At 46.3% G+C, this 17,548-nt stretch overlaps 1 long non-coding RNA gene across 1 annotated transcript; it reads left to right on the top strand.

Moving 5' to 3' along the window:
* The first annotated feature begins 3,431 nt into the window (after positions 1 to 3,431).
* LOC115504284 lies at positions 3,432 to 4,572 on the top strand. The gene is made up of 2 exons (XR_004343066.1): positions 3,432 to 3,618; positions 4,087 to 4,572. It is a non-coding gene; the product is annotated as an uncharacterized LOC115504284 (long non-coding RNA).
* The last annotated feature ends 12,976 nt before the right edge of the window (positions 4,573 to 17,548 follow it).

Raw genomic sequence — 17,548 nt, 5'->3', positions numbered from 1 at the left:
TTTTCTCCAACCCCAGGAAGATAGAAACAGTTAAAAAAAATTAATTTATAAAAGGCATCAGAGTCATCCTGAAACTTCTCAGCAGAAAAAAAACAAAAAAACAAAAAAAAAACCCCAGCGTCTCTATTCAGAGGCACACTGCCCTTCTTCTTTTGTCTTCTAGCCTGGTGAGAACACACATCATATACAGCCTGTCTTTACAAACTGCTGGCTCTTTTCATGAATATTCAATGGTTTTGCCCACACTTTGTCTCAGTCTCTCTCCTCCCCCTCCCCCCACTACCATCTTAGATGCAGTGACTTTGAGCTACCACTTAAAAAAAAAAAAGTAAAGTCCATCAAGGCGTCTTCCAGTGAAGCCGGATGTCGTAGGGGGGTGGTGGTGGAAACTAGGAGTCCTACTGTGTACCAGACTCAAACTAAAAGGTTGTAATGACCTTATCTCGGCAAAAGATTTTTATCTTCACGGTTTATTTAATCACTGGTCCCCTCGAATTAGGAGCTAAGCCTCTGATGGGCTCGATCCTTATCAAAACTACTAAGACATATTTCAACCGTGGAGGAAAATGGTGTGGCATCTGGAGATGGGGGGCCCTCAGGGTCTTGCATGGCAAGAAACTGCAGACTGGAAACACTGCTCCTCATATCTTAAGTAAAGGCTTTGCGATGATTGATAATTTTTCCTCTGATAAATACCTGGTTTTGAAAAGCAGTCTAATTAGTAGGGATCTCCATTTTCCAAGTATTCGAAATGCATTTGGCTGTCCTGTCATTAAACCCAGACCCAGGAGACCAGCCGAGACGTCTGAGCCCTTCCCACGTTCGAGGCAGAGACACTCCTGCTCACTGAATATCCTGGAGTAACCCTGTATTTCCCACCCTGCTGCCATTTGCCAGGGCCAGCTGACTGGTTCTGAGCAATGGGCAGGGAGCACAAGGGACTTGTACATGATCCTGCAGAAGCCCTAAAGGTCACGCGTGAAAGCCATCACAAGATGGAACTGAGTCACCACAAAGAGCACAGCTGCCCTTGACGGTCACCTGATTCATCGTGGCCTTTGTATGAGCGAAAAACAAATCCTCTGTGGTGTTAGCCTTGTGAAATGAAACACTGGGATTTTTTGTGACTGCAGAAAAGCCCAGCTCAACCTATCGATACAACAGGACGCTGAAGAGGGCTCCTATCATCACCCCATTTTGGAAGACCCCACTGTAAGCCTCTTATCTTGATGTGTTTGTAGTAGATGGAGAGAAGATGCTCTCTCCTCGGACCCCAAGGACTTCCCAGTTACGAAATGCTCCATCGGCATTCACACGTGCAGTAAATAATCATTGAGTGCCAACCATGTGCCAGGGCCCTTATTGGCACTGGGGATTGCGTGGTTAGCAAAACGGACTCCATCTTGTCTTTGCCTACAGCTTTCAGTCCGTCGGAAGAGACTGCTGCTCAACAAATAAGCATGCCGATGAGCACAGAATAACTACCAGAGGTGAGTGCTTTGAAGGAAAGAGGTTTCTAAATCAGAAGGGACTTTACGGCAGCCCAGGGGGTTAGAGAAGGCTTCCCCAAAATTCTGAAGCCTAGCGGGCACGCTAACCATGAGGGTCTGCCCCTGGACGTCACCCTGCAGAGCACCTGCTATGTGCAAAGCTCTCTGCCAAAATGCTAGACACACACCACCCTCACTTGACCGTTGCAACAGTCCTGGGAGGTAGTAGTAATATCATCCCCATGTTACAGGTGAGGAAACTGAGGCTCAGCAAAAGGAGGCCACATGCCCTGTGTAAGTAAGTGCAAACAGGGATTTGAATCCACATCTGGCTACAACACTAACACTCATTTCTGGCCCTTGCAAACCGAGCCAGGGAGGTTAGTCATGCAGGAAGTCACCCCTCGTGAGGCCCACAGTGGGAGATCAGAATGAAACCAGCAAGCAGATGTTGACAAGTTGCCTGGAAAAGCCACCCGCTTTTCCAGGGAGGGAGGGATAGCTTTCTCTCCAGTTCCCAAGCTCCTCCTTAAAAGTTCCAGTATTCTTTTTTCATTTTTACAGCATCCCCTCCCCCTCTCCCCAGAGGACTGACTTCTCCTTTCAGCAGACGGGAAGGCGTGGGCTGCCTGCCCTACAGTAGCCCAGCCACTGACAGATGATGGCTTCCCTCCAAACTTAACCCAGATGAAAACGATAGGGACATACCAGCTCTTTCTTCCCTTGGCTTTGTACCATGCTTCCCTTTCTCCCCAGAATAGAAGCAGGAAGGCTTGAGGTAGCTGCGTTGAAATGTTAGCTGAGGGGTGCCTGGGTGGCTCAGTCGGTTAAGCATCTGACTTCGGCTCAGGTCATAATCTCACTGTTTGTGGGTTCAAGGCCCGAGCTAGGCTCTGTGCTGACAGCTCAGAGCCTGGAGCCTGCTTTGGATTCTGTGTCTCCCTCTCTCTCTGCCCCTCCCCTGCTCATGCTCTCGCTCTCTCTCAAAAATAAATAAAACATTACCAAAAAGTTAAAAAAAAAGTTAGCTGATATGAACCTATTCCTTTGTCTTACAGAAGGACTAAACTGATTCTGCATATAGACACATTTACACTCATTCTGGCACATGCTTCACATGCAGACATCCCCGTATGCACGTGGGTGCATAGACATACACTCTCTTTAACACATACGCTCATAGCTAACACATTATAGTTATTTATTTTTATTTTTTAGAGAGAGAGAGCATGAGAGAGGGAGGGGCAGGGAGAGGGGGACAGAGGATCCAAAGCGGGTTCTTCGCTGGCAGCAGAAAGCCTGATGGCAGGGCTCAAACTCACGAACCATGAGATCATGACCTGAGCCGAAGTCAGACGCTTAGCTGACTGAGCCACCCAGGTGCCTCGTAGCCAACACTTTAAAGCACTCACCAGATCCCAGGCAGCTTTCTAGCTCTGGGCAAACATTTGACTGCCAGGGGGCCAGATCCAGCCTGCCACCTGTTTGTGTAAATAAAGTTTTATTGGAACACAGCCACGCTTATTCATTAACACATTACCTCTGGCTGCTTTTGCACTACACATCAGAGTTGAGTAGTTGTGACAATGACTGCATCACCTGCAAAACCCGAGATATTTACTACCTGGCCCTTTGCAGGAAAAGTTTGCCAACTTCAGTTCTAAGTGCTTAAAAATTTTACAAGGCATGCCTGCTGCGTAGCTAACCATCCTGAAACCTAAATGGCTTAAAAATGGCCACTGCTATTATTGTCTCTTATGATTTCTTTGTGTTAACTGAGTTCTGCTGGCAGTTCTGCTCCTTGTGATGTCAGCTAGGACCACAGTCCTCTACAGCAGAGGGCAGTTGGTGCTACTGTGTGCTGTGAACTCAGCTGGCACTGATAACCCACACGCGCTGGTTTCCCTCCTCATGGCCTTACTTTTCGGTTCTAGCATCTCACAGCTCAGCCACTGGGTTCCAAGAGGCAGTGTCATGTTTGCAAATGCAGAAGAACGGCAGATCTCCTAAGGTCCGGATTCCATTGGTCAGAACAGATCACAAGTCCAGCCCAGGTTCAAGAGGAAGTGACTCCACCTCCTGGTGGCAGGACTAGCAAAGGATTTGCAGCCGCCTTTAATCCACCAGAGTAAGTACTTATCCTCACTTTAGACATAGGGACACAGAGGCACAGAATGGTTGAATAACTTGCCCACAACAGCCGGGGAGTGACACACAACCTCATACACACTCATTCACACAAATATGTGGGTGCATACATATTCACACATTATACATACATTCATCACACACACGTCCATAATTCACATACAGGCATACAGTGACAGTCACATGTTTACATTTTCATATTGACACCAAGTCCTCATGCACGTTCACATATACATGCATACATATTTGCACATAAGCACTCACATATACACACATACACATACTCCAGGCATACACACCCTCACACACACCCCCTCCACTTCCATGTGTAGAATCACACGTATCCACATGCATGGGCACACATATACACACGTTTGATCCCTCTCCACTGAACATGGTAATTTCCTCCAATGACTCAAAGACCTTTTCCTCCTTTCTTTTGAACAAGGTGTTCTGATGCCAGAAAACCCTCCTGTCTTCCGTTGTGCAAAGTCTCTCTCCACATGAAGAGGCCCAGAGGCCCGGGACCTTGGATCCCTAGCCTTACTTGGAATGGCCATGGGGCTAGAGACCTACACATCTTTGTTGATATTAGACGTGAGGGACAGGGAAGTTAAGTGCGTTGCCCAGTGTCACACAACAGAAGCCACTAGGCTGGTGGTGATCACTGACAGCTGGGCTAGGTGCTGGGGCTCAGCGGTGCTTGATGAATGAATGAATTGGAAGTCCTTGTTCTGTACGGATTGTTTTTAAGAGAGTTTATTCTTTTAGAAGCGGTTTTAGGTTCACAACAAAATTGACCGAAAGGCACAGAGATTCCATTTATACCCCCGTCCCCACATGTGGATAGCCTTCCCCATATCCACATTCCCCACCAGAGTGGTACATTTGTTATAATTGATGAGCCTATATTAATGCATCGTTATTACCCAAAGTTCATGGTTTTAACCTCAGGGTTCATTCTTGGGTTGTGCATTCTATGAATTTGGACGAATGTACAATGACATATATCCACCATTAGAGTATCATACAGAGTATTTTCAGTGCCCTGAAAACCCTCTGTGTCTAGTCTATTCATCCCTTCTTTTTTCATAACATCTGGCAACTACTGATATTTTTTTTAATGCTTATTAATTTTTTTAAAGAGAGAATGAGTGGGGGAGGGGCAGAGAGGGAGAGAGAGAATCCCAAGCAGGCTCCACACTGTCAGTGCACAGCCATACGCAATCCGTGAGATCATGACCTGAGCTGAAATCAAGAGTTGGACACTTGACTGACTGACTGAGCCACCCAGGTAACCCGACCACTGATCTTTTCAATGTCTCCATAGTTTTGGCTTTTCCGAAAGGTCATATAGTTGGAATCATACAGTCCTTTTCAGACTGGCTTCTTTCAGTTAGTAATATGCATTTAAGATTCCTCCATGTTTTTGCATGGCTTGAGAGTGCATTTCTTTTTAGCGCTGAATAATATTCTCTCATCTGGATGTAACCATAGTTCATTTATCCATTCACCTACTGAAGGACATCTTCGTTGTTCAGCATTCATTTTTGCTTGTGACTGTAGAAAGCAGGTAGAACAGAAATGCTCCCCAAACCTTATGAGTCAGACATCAAGGACATCAGAGAGACACTGAAGATGTAGAGAAGCCCATTTTTCCTCCTTCATTTGGTCATCATTTATCCCAGCCATCTTCAGCCCTAGCCAGACATTATAGTGACCTGGGGAGGGGGATTTTTAAAAATATTGATGCTTGGGTCCTACCCGTAGGGACTGTGATTCAATTGGTCTGGGCTGGAGCTGAGCATCATGGTTATTTTTTTTTTTTTGGAAGTTACCCAGGTGACCCCACCAGGGGCTTGAAAACCATTGGTCCACCAAGACCCCACTGTAGGTGGAAGATTCTCCTGGTGGCTGTAGAGTAGAAGGTGAAGTTCATCTGTTGGGTTTAAAACAAATGGGTCTGGCTCGCCGGTACGCCCTGTTTGGTACGTTGATTTCACTGAAATGTAAAGGTTCTAGCAGGACACGCTCTCTTTGTCCGCTCTCAGATACCATCCTCTATCACCTTTCCACCAGCTACTTCACACATGTAGTTACTGGCCTGGCACCTGGAGCCACTGGTTCTTGCTGACTGTGGGACCTGGCTTTGGCCAAGGTGACCAACATGTCTCAGTCTGCCCAGGGCTTTCCAAGTTTCAGCACTGAAAATCCTGTGTCCCAGGACGCTTCCTCAGTCCGGAGCAAACTGGACATTAGTCACCCTATTTTGACCCCTCTTATAAGAAAGGGAAGACAGACCCACAAAACACTCTAAAACAACTGTTCTCAATGTTAGCTGCACATTAGAATCATGTGGGTAGCATTAATAACTCAGGTCCCAGTATCACTCCCCATCATGCTCCTAAGTGACTGTCACAACCCCAGAGATTCTGATGTCGTTGATCAGTGTGCAGCTCAAGAAAAAGATTTTTAAAAGCCTCCCAGATGATTCCCATGTGAAGGTAGGGACAAAGAGCTCTGAAGCAAGGTAAGAGAGAATTAGCCACCAGGGGGACAGTGCTGGGAAGGAGCAGGGGAAGCAAGCCTCCCAAAGGAAGTGACATCGCAGACGACACAATGTAGTTTGACTTCAGAACTTTGAGTAAAGTCCCTTTATCTCTCTGAGCCTCAGTTTCCTTATCTGTAAAATGGGAACCCCCCTTTGAGGTCCTTGTGAGGATTATATAAAATCAAGCATGGAAGGTTTTGGGCACAGAACATGATTGACATTCATGAATAATAATAAAGGTGCCATTTATTCAGTGCTCATTATGTGCCAAAAGTTTTAAGTCTATGACTCGTTTGGGCCTAGGAGGTAGCTAGTGGTCTTATTTCCACTTTAAGAGTCAGAGTGGTCTTCAGTGAAGGAACCCCTGAAGTATCCTGGTTCTGTTAAATTATTTTTGCAGAGAGCCAGGCCAAGGAGCAAGTGACCCAGATAAATCAGAACTGACCCTGGGAATCTAGAAGGGTCAAACTGGCCTTGGATTCATTTTTCAAAATGAAAATAGCTTTGGCGGGAGGAGGGGAAAAATGAAAATAGCTTTCTTGTTTGTGATCATAGATGTAATAAAAATAAATAAAATAAAAAGTTCATATAATGCAGAATCCTATGAGACAGAAGTGAAGATCTTCAGGGCCAAGCTTCCCCCCTGAGACCAGGAGCGGGAGAGAAGGGCTGCCTTAGCAAGGCCCCTCCCCACCCACCCTTGCCCATCCTTTTAGGAAAAAACCCATCAGTTCCCATGACATCATCTCCCGCCTTGGAGCTGGAGTGTTGGGGACAATGGCAGGATATGGAGTTTAAGGAATTCTGACATCAGCCTCATTGGAAAGGGCTTGGCCTGGAGCTGGGACTTGCCCCTGATGAAGGCCTCTCTGAGGGACCATTTCAGCTGGTGTCCAGAGCTGTCCCCAGAGTAACTGATAATAATGATATTGATCAAACACTCACAGTGTACCAGACATCACTCAGAAGGTGAATTAACTCACTGAATCCTCTTGACCACCCGAGCAGTTAGGTACCATTATGCCCTTCTTATAGAAGAGGAAGCAGGCTCAGAGAGGCAAATAACTTGCTCAAGGCCACACAGCTGGTAAGCAGCAGAGTCAGGATTGGCCCTGGTCCCCGAGCCACGTGCTGTGCCTCGTGCCTCAAGAGGCTGATGTGATGCTCCGAACAGCCACCTGGAGCAGGTCTGTTTGGCATCCTCATTAGATAAATGAGTAAACCAGGGCTCTGAACAGGCTGCGCGGCCTGCCCGGGGTCTTACAGCTAATGAGCACCAGTGCCAGGAAAGAAGCTCAGGGTCACCAGCCTGCAGAGCTGGCTCCCTTAGTATCAGGTTTCCTCAACTCTGGCCCTTGAGCCGCCACCTTGACTGTCTTTGCTACATCCGTGTGCCTTATTCATTTCATCTGTTTTTTCTTAATGTTGACTTTTGTCTGTAGCCTTATTCCAAACAACCATCTGTAAAGCCGTTGGTTCAGTGCTAGTTACGACGTAGTTTTCTAATACATTGAACACCTACTCCGATAAACCATATATGTCACATTCAACCAATTATACATGCACTCATCTATAAAAAACACAAGAGGTTCTGCGATGAAACCTGAATTCCACCTTTACTTAAGGAGCAGGTGAGTGGGGAGACGGGCAGTATTATGGACTGAATTGTGTCCCTCCCCCCCCCCCCCACAATTCATATGTTGAAGCCCTAACTCCCAGTATTCAGAATGTAACTATATTTGAGGATAGTCTTAAAGAGGTGATTAAGTTAAAAACAGGCTATCAGGGTAGGTCTCTAATCCAATAGGACTGGTGTCTTTCTAAGAAGAGAGAGAGAGACACCAGCCATGCGTATGAACAGAGAAAAGACCATGCGAGGACACAGTGAGAAGGTGGTCACCTCAAGCCAAGGAGAAACCAGCCATGCTGGCGCCCGATCTTGGACCTCCAGCCTCCAGAACTATTAGAAAATAAACTTCTGTTGTTTAAGCCACCCAGTCTATCTGGTGGCATTTTGTTATGGCAGCCCTATAAGACTAATACAGATAGGGGGGCACCTGGGTGGCTTAGTTGGTTAAGTGTGTGACTTTGGCTCAGGTCGTGATCTTGCGGTTCGTGGGTTCGAGCCCCACGTCGGGCTCTGTGCTGGCAGCTCGGAGCCTGGAGCCTGCTTCGGGTTCTGTGTCTCCCTCACTCTCTGCCCCTCCCCTGCTCGCACTCTGTCTCTATCTCTCTCACAGTAAGTAAATATTACAAAATTAAAAAAAAAAAAAACAACCTGATACAGATAGGTTCTCAAATCAGCAAATCATCTGAGATGATCAGAAAAGAGGGCCATGGTGGGAGGTGGGAGCTGGGAAGGGACCAGGTTCAAGTCTCCAAACTGGCATCAAGAGGGATGGTGGGAAGAGATAATGTCTTACCCTAGGGGCGGAGTCAAAGCTATAGACCCTGGTAAGGATCTGGGACAGGAAGGTAGACAGAGATGAAGAATGTATCCGCTAGATATTGCTGCTTAATAAAGCATCCCAAATTGTAGTAGTGGCTTCACAGACTGACCATTTATTATTTGTCACAATTCCTATGGGTTGACCAGGCAGTTCCTTTCTTTTTTTGATGTGTATTTATTTTTGAGATAGAGACAGAATGCAAGCAGAGGAGGGGCAGAGAGAGAGAGGGAGACACAGAATCCCAAGCAGGCTCCAGGCTCTGAGCTGTCAGCATAGAGCCCGACACGGGGCTCGAACTCATGAGCCGTGAGATCATGACCTGAGCTGAAGTCGGACACTTAACTGACTGAGCCACCCAGGCACCTCGACCAGGCGGTTCTTTTGATGGTCTTATCAGGGCTCACTCAGGCAGCCGCATTCAGTTGGCAGATCCACTGGGGTCTGGGCTTTTCCGGGGCCACCAGATGGCCAGGCCTCTCTTCATGTTGCCTTCCATCCCAGGCTCCTTCACAGCATGGCAGTCTCCATGTTCTAAGAGAGCAAAAGTGGAAGCTTTAGGGCCCAGGCCCAAGAACTCACACACCACCTCTGCTACATTCCACTGGTCAAAGAAAATATTGGGGCCAGCGCAGGGGCAGGAGATAGAGAAGTAGACTCCATCTCTTGATTAGAGATGCTGCAAAATACTGTGGCAAAGTTTTTCAATTGATGGCAAGGAGGTTGATCTTACATGCAATCCCAGACTTTTAGCTAATGGGAGATTCATCCCAGGTTCTTGGATAATAATCAGATTAGTCCCTGTCAACCTTCTGTGAGTGAGATGGAGCCCCATTAAGAGAGGCTAACATGGAATTTGGTTTTGTTTTCCATCCTAGATTTACCAAGGTGTAGAGATTCAAATGCCTACTAAGGCCAAGTGTAGCGTTGGGGGGGTGGGGAATCAAGTGATCTGCTTGGCGATTGCTCATTTGCCCCCTCTTGAGAGATGACCAGAGCACCAGCAGCCATTTTGGTCCATGAGGTGACCATGATGATGAACGTCGTGAGCTGAGGATGCCGAGCAGGAATATAGTGTCTGGGTCCCTGCTGACGCTTGGAGTCTCCATCCCAGCTCTGAGCTGTTGATTCTCCAGATACTTTCTGATACTTTTATCTTAGCCTTCTTATTTTGAGGTTTTGTAATAAGGAGGAAATCCTAATCCTAAGTGATTTAGCTGCTAACAAAACTGGGAAGATGTCATATTCACATTCAAATACAAATTTATATTTTCACTTGAAAAATGAGATCTGGTTACACTGGGGCCACATTCCCAAATGGCAGTCCTAAGGATGGGACTGAGGAGGGGCTGTCGCCTTTATTCTCAGTTCACACAGTCCTCACTAATCCAGACTGATATCTTGTATCCTCCCATTGCCCCCATTTATATTGCCTGCGTGCTCCTGGAGGCATTTGAGTTTGTGACCCCTGACCTGCGTTCTTTCTCTGCACCTCAGTTTCCCCATTAGCAAAACTGGGCTAACAATAGAACCTCCTTCTCAGGCTTTTTGGGAAGTGGGAAGATGAGACACGTCACTAGATGTAAAGCACTTACCTGAGTAATGCCCACCAGTCTCAATAGCGAGAGTCCTGTTATTGTTACTATTATCATTATTTTCTTTTTCTTTTTTTTTTTAAATTTTTTTTAACGTTTATTTATTTTTGAGACAGAGAGAGACAGAGCATGAACGGGGGAGGGTCAGAGAGAGAGAGAGAGGGAGACACAGAATCTGAAACAGGCTCCAGGCTCTGAGCTGTCAGCACAGAGCCCGACTCGGGGCTCGAACTCACAAACCGTGAGATCATGACCTGAGCCGAAGTCGGAGGCTTAACCGACTGAGCCACCCAGGCGCCCCTATTATCATTATTTTCAATATGAGAAGGAATTTGAGTTTTTGGGTGGGTGATCCCAAACCGAAAGAAGAGAAAGCAGGGCACAGCTCAGGCTCCAGCAAGAGGTTCTCAGGTGTGATCATGCCTGTGGGTGACTTTTCTTGTCAATCCGGGGACAGTTGCCATGTTAATTTCATCTATCCCTTTTAGGTGTGAGTAGCTCACCACTTGCACAGAGGATGGAGCTGTCTTTGATCTTCTTCAGGCAGCTCACATCTTCTCCCTTCCCAAAGGCAAGAACCGCTCTTGGCTTCCCCCCCGCACAAGGCCTTGGGATCTGTCCTGCCCGGGCTGTCTGCCATCATTGCTTCTCCGTTAGGCCAGGCTGTGGGCAGGGCGGCCAGCCCACTGAAGAGGGGGGATTCTGGGTGAGCCCACAGCATAGGGGAGAGTGGGTTTTTTTCCTTTGCCTGAGGCTGGTACCTCCCAAGGATAAGGCAATATAAAAGGGGGGATTTTGTGGAATAACTCAAGACTGGGAAGGAGACAGACACATTGTGCATACTGGGGTCTGGGCAGGGGAGGGTATATGCTGGCAGAGGTCACCCTCAGCCTGTGTGGTGGATCTCTGCAGTGACTCCTGCTCTGAAGGCTGCCTCCTGCGGCTCAGGTGGGAGGGTGCTTAGCCAGCCAGGGTGGGATTTTCCACCCACGTACAGGGCCAGGAGAAAGCGCTAGAGCGTTAGAGCCCTCAGAGCAGCTCCCGGGCACCTGGGAGCAGATCCTGGCTTTCTTTTTTCTTGAAAAAAAAAAAAAAAATTTTTTTTTTAATGTTTATTTTTTGAGAGACAGAGCACAAGCCTGGGAGGGGCAGAGAGAGAAGGAGACACAGAGTCTGAAGCAGGCTCCAGGCTCTGAGCTGTCAGCACAGAGCCAGATGTGGGGCTCGCACTCATGAGCCGTGAGATCATGACCTGAGCCGAAGTCGGACTCTCAACTGACTGAGCTACCCAGGCGCCCCACGATCCTGGCTTTCTGATTCACAGGCTGTGTGATCTTCAGCAAGTCACTTAACCCCTCTGAGCTTCTGTTTACTATCTCAGAATCCCTGTGGTGAGTATTCCTGTCAGTGTCTCTCTGGGCAGTGGGCAGGAGCCTCTCTGGAACATGCCCTCGGGGTCCAGATGTTATGGGGTGTGGGTAAGTCCAGTGTGATTAATGAGGGCCACTGCTGTGCAGTGATTCACAGTCGACACTTCCACGGGGAGCGTGTGGGCTCTCCCCATGTTGTTGGGAGATCCTTTACAAACAGAATCACGACATGTTCATTCTTCATCTTGCTTTGTTTCCACTTGCCATGTATGTTAGAGATCTTTCCATATCAACCCATCTAGATATGCCTCATGAAAAACATTTTTTTTTATTGGGGCAGCTCAGTCAGTTGAGCGGCAGACTTTGGCTCAGGTCTCGATCTTGTGGTTCGTGAGTTCAAGCCCCACATCGGGAGCTCGCTGCTGTCAGCCTGTCAGCACAGGGCCCGCTTCAGATCTTCTGTCCCCCTTTGTCTGCCCCTCCCCCACTTGTGCTTTCCCCAAAATAAATAAATATTCTTGAATAAATAAATAAAATAAACATTTTATTGAGTTACATTGTAATTACAGGAAAGTGCACACACAGCACAGTGACTTTCAAAGTGAAAAACACCTAAGTAATCGCTACTTAAATCCAGAAACAGAACGTTCCTCTCATCCTAGATGTCCTCTCCCAAACCAAATGGGTTTATAAATAATATGTACTCTTTTCGTGTGTTTGTTTAGCTTTTTTAGCCAAACATTATGTGTGTGAGATACAGTCATGTTGTTGCAGGTAGCAGCACTCAGCAATGACTAGAGACCCTCTTGTCACACCTTGCAGAGGGGAGGCCCGTGGGCATCTGGTGGGTGGGGTCCAGACATGCCCTCTGCATCCTACAACTCACAAGACAGCCCCCTCCCCCACCGTCAGAGACTATCTGGCCCCAATTGTCAGTAGTGCCGATGTTGAGGAAGCCTGATGTGGACCAGGCTAAGAGCTTCCGATTTTATCCTGAGGGTAGCAGAGGATGAGAATCCCGGGTCAGGTGTATGTTGAGAGTAACTAGATACCACCGAATATTTTTCATAGTTAATTGTGTCCTCATTCTTTAGTAACGCCTGCATCCTTTTCCATCATATTTTGCCAGTTCCCATCAATTATATTGTTTCCAATCTTTGGCCATTACACCAACTCCAGATGAGGACACCTGTCACAGCCTCTTTACAGAGAATATCGTATTTGGATGTAAACACATACACACTCTCTCACAGAAACCCACAATTTCTCTTTCTGGAGATTCCAGACAATGGGAACTTGATCGAAGTTTCATTTAAATGTAAATTTTCTTCACTCCAGCATGGTTAACATCGAACTGACTTACAGAAATAGCTCCTGTCATCCTGGCCTCTGCTGCTGATTCACATCTTGTGCGAATGGACACAAGATCCGGAAAGATAAACAGGAAGTCCCTTGAGGCATGGGAACATAGGGGCAGGCCTCTGCTCCTCTGAGAGCTGGGACTCAAATAGCTAAGTGCCAGCCAGGGTGGAGCCCAGAGGGACCAAAGCTGACCTTCCTCTGCCTGCAAACAGGACTGACGAGGTCTGGGGTGATTTACAATTTTTCTCCCTAAATGCTTCTTCTGAACTAATTCCACTTTGAAATTCATCTCTGATTTCTCAGTGTCTTTTATCTTTGTCTAAAATTCAAGTAACGGGTAGTGCTTTGATTTCAAATGCACTGTTTTAAACTATAACTACATAATATGTCTTGTTCATTTTTATCTCACCCATTGTTCAAGCAGTTGCATTAACAATTGTTTTACATTAATTCTAAATGTTACAGGAACAATAAAGTCAATAGAACAGAAAATTTTAAGTGCGCATGACAGAAAGGAAGACGGCCCAGATTCATTCAGTTACTCTTAATAAGATTTAAAAATTAAATTTTGCTTTGAGCCTTCTGGCGACCAAAGCAAAAAGGGAAACACAGTGCTACACACAATTTCTTGTTTTCTTTTTTTTTTTTTTTTTTTATTTATTTTTTTTTTTTTTAAAATTTTTTTTTTCAAAGTTTATTTATTTTTGGGACAGAGAGAGACAGAGCATGAATGGGGGAGGAGCAGAGAGAGAGGGAGACACAGAATCGGAAACAGGCTCCAGGCTCTGAGCCATCAGCCCAGAGCCCGACACGGGGCTCGAACTCACGGACCGCGAGATCGTGACCTGGCTGAAGTCGGACGCTTAACCGACTGCGCCACCCAGGCGCCCCAATTTCTTGTTTTCTAATCAAAGGAAAACAACACATCTTTAGTTGAGATAATTATTTTCTTGATCCTAAGTTCTGAAAGGGGCTGAATGTGAAAAAATTTTAATTTATTCTTCTAATCTCTGGTCCTATCTCTGCTTTTCTTCCTTACCCTGGATGGGGTGTAGGTATAATATTGTAAAATAATAATGTTTGAAATGATAGCTGCCCAATGCTGGGCTATGTGCTTTATACACTGGATATGGGCTGTTATTATCCCCATTTTACAGCGGAGGGAACTGAGGGAACTGAGTTTGGGTAACAATCCCCAACTCCCGCTTGGGTGGTAGTGGAGTTGATAGATGGTCAGGATGGTCCTCTGAGAAGGTAAGTAACTTGTCCAAGGTCCCACAGCTGGGCAACGTCAGAGCTGGGATTCAAACAGGAGGCTTTAGACATCTTAGATATCTTTAGCGCCTAAATGCCAGGTACACCTTAGGGCGTTTTGTATAATTGTGAGGGTGAGAGTAAGTTGAAGTTAAAAGAAGAGCTGATTTAGGCCCAATTCTGCCTCCTAAGAGCCATATGACTCTGGGCAGTTTGATTCCTTTGAGCCTCAGTTTCTTTATCAGGAAAATGGGTAGGTAATGGCTCCAACCTTAGAGGGTACTGCGAGGATTTAGCATATTGATGCTTGGAGGGGTTTAGCATAGAATCTGGCAAGGACAGTACCCATCAAACAGCTCTTAATGCCAAGAATCCTTGATGATAAAGAAAATGTGTTATGTGTGTGTTATGTGTGTGTGTGTATATATATAATGGAATATTATTTGGCCCTGAAAAGAAGGAAATCCTGTCATTTGCAGCAACATGAATGGGCATGGAAGGCATTATGCTAAGTGAAATAAGCCAGACACAGAAAGTCAAATACTGCATGATCTCACTTATATGTGAAACTGACACACTCAAACTCACAGAAGCAGAGAGTAAAAAGGTGGTTGTCGGGGGCTAGGAGGGAAGGAGAAGTGGGGAGATGTTGGTCAAAGGGTACAGAGTTTCAGTTATGCAAAATAAGTAAGTTCTGGAGAGCTATTGTACAGCACAAGGCCTATGCTAAACAATATTGTATTATATATTTAACTCTTGGCTAAGAGGGTAGATCTTATGTCATGTGTTCTTTTTTTTTTTTTTTTTTTTTTAATGTTATGTGTTCTTACCATAAGAGGGAAAAAACAAAAGGAACCAGAGGAAGCTTTTGGAGGCAATGGGTAAGTTTATGGCCCTGACAGTGTTGATTGTTTCACAGGTATACACTTATCTCCAAACACATCAAGTTGCATACATTAAACAGCTACAGCTTTTTGTATATATCTATATCTGTGTATCTATGTTATAAGGAATCCTTTTTTTTAAAGGTTTATTTATTTTGAGAGAGAGAGAAAGCACAAGCAGGGGAGGGGCAGAGAAAGAGGGAGAAAGACAGAATCCCAGGTAGGCTCTGTGCTGTCAGCCAGAGCCCGATGTGGGGCTCAACCCCTGAACTGTGAGATAATGACCTGAGCAGAAATCAAGAGTCGGACGCTTAGCCAACTGAGCTACCCAGGCGCCCCTCTGTTATAAAGAATCCTTGATGAGGCAGGAATGGCCAGCTCTCCACCTCGGGTAGGATCACCCTCCCTGTCCCTTTTTATAAGCCTTTCTTGTTCCCAGCCCTGTACTCTCTGATTGCCCTGGGGGAGGTTGAGGGGAGAAACAACCAGGAAGGGGCTTTGAAGCACCCTTTGAAATGGCCGGAAGGTCCCAACTCTGAGCTGTCTGCAGTGGTTTTCACTGCAAGCTTCACAGTAATACTGTCTGTTTTTATTTATACTACATTTCCTGTTTACAAAGCCCTGTTGCCACATGCTCTCATCTGTTCGCTGCTTGCCTCGCTTCACTTCTCTGGGCAGTTCTCTGAAAGGGCAGGATTCTCATCTCCATTTTTTAGATGAAGCAAATAAGGTGCAGAGTGGGGAGGTGACTTCCTTAAGGTCAACCAGCAGAGAGGCTAATAGAACCCAGCTCTTCTGAGTCCATGTTCAGGGCTTTCCTCTAGCACATGCTGCTGCAGGCCAGCAGTTAATAGAATTGTTTCCAGAAGTAGTTAAGAGAGCCAGAAAAAAACACATTTTGAATTGGCCAAGAGGGATTTGAAAAACCAACACACAGGGGGCACCTGGGTGGCTCAGTCGGTTAAGTGTTCGACTTTAGGTTTCGGCTCAGGTCACGATCTCACCGCCCGTGGGAGGGAACTCCTCATGTGGCTCCCGCTGACAGTGTGGAGCCTGCTTGGGATTCTCTCTCTCCTTCTCTGTCTCTGCCCCTCCCCTGCTCACTCTCCCTGTCTCTCTCAAAATGAATAAATAAACTTAAAAAAAAAAAAACTAACACACGTCAAGTCCTGGCTTTTCTCCTAATGTGGCTGCTTGTCCTTTGTCCTCTGTTCCTTCAGTCTTCATGTTTCTCAGACCGTCCTCACTCTCCTGTTCAGAAACCAGAGGACTGGTTCGTTCATTCATTCATTCGTTCATTCATTCATTCATTCATTCACTCGCTGTTAGGTACTGAATTGCCTTCACCTCCTCAAATTTGTATATTGAAGTCCTACCCCCAGTATGTCAGAATGTATGTATGTATGTATTTAATGTTTATTTATTTATTTTGAGAGAGAGCGAGCAAGCATGAGTGGGGGAAGGGCAGAGAGAGAGAGAGAGAGAGAGAGAGGGAGAGAGAGAGAATCCCAAGCAGTCTCTACTTTGTCAGCACAGAGTCTGATGTAAGACTTAATCCCACAGACTGTGAGATCATGACCTGAACCAAAATCGAGAGTCAGATGCTTAACCGACTGAGCCATCCAGGAGACCCAGAATGTGACTGTGTTTTAGAGATAAGTCTTTTAAAGAGATAATTAAGGGGCGCCTGGGTGGCTCAGTTGGTTGAGCGTCCGACTTCAGCTCAGGTCACGATCTCACGGTCCGTGAGTTCAAGCCCCGCGTCGGGCTCTGGGCTGATGGCTCAGAGCCTGGAGCCTGCTTCCAATTCTGAGTCTCCCTCTCTCTCTGCCCCTCCCCCATTCATGCTCTGTCTCTCTCTGTCTCAAAAATAAATAAATGTTAAAAAAGAAAGAAAAAAAAAAGAGATAATTAAGGTAAAAGGAAATCTCATGGGTGGGCCCCAGTCCTAAGCGACTGGTGTCCTTACTGGAAGAGATTAGGACACAGACGACACAGGCAGAGTGGCAACCTTGTAAGGATGCGGTGAGAAGAAGGCCGTCTGCAAGCCAAGGAGAGAGGCCTCAGGAGAAATCAACCCTGCCAGCACCTTGGTGTTGGACTTCCAGAACTCTGAGAAAGAAATTTCTGTTGTTTAAGCCCCGCGGTCTGGTATTTTGTTGCAGTAGCCCCAGTAGAAGAAAACACTCGCTCCTTTATTCACACTTCCCTGTACATCCCCTCGTGTACGTCATGCCTCGCTGTTGCTGAGCAAGGCTTCCTGGTTACTCTCTGTAAAACTGCAACCCGTTTCCACTATCTGGGAATCCATATATTTGCTTGTTAAGTGTTTATTGCCACCCACTCCCCACACCAGGATATGCATGCAACAGGGGCCAGGTTTTTTGTTGTTGTTGTTGTTCATTGCTGCATCCACAGTGTCTACGTCACAGTAAGTGCTCAGTAAG

The sequence above is a fragment of the Lynx canadensis genome, chromosome E3, assembly GCF_007474595.2.
Source record: "Lynx canadensis isolate LIC74 chromosome E3, mLynCan4.pri.v2, whole genome shotgun sequence".
In the NCBI taxonomy this organism is placed as follows: domain Eukaryota; kingdom Metazoa; phylum Chordata; class Mammalia; order Carnivora; family Felidae; genus Lynx; species Lynx canadensis.
The sequence above is the reverse complement of the archived record's forward strand: the minus strand, read 5'-3'. Positions and strand labels throughout refer to the sequence as shown.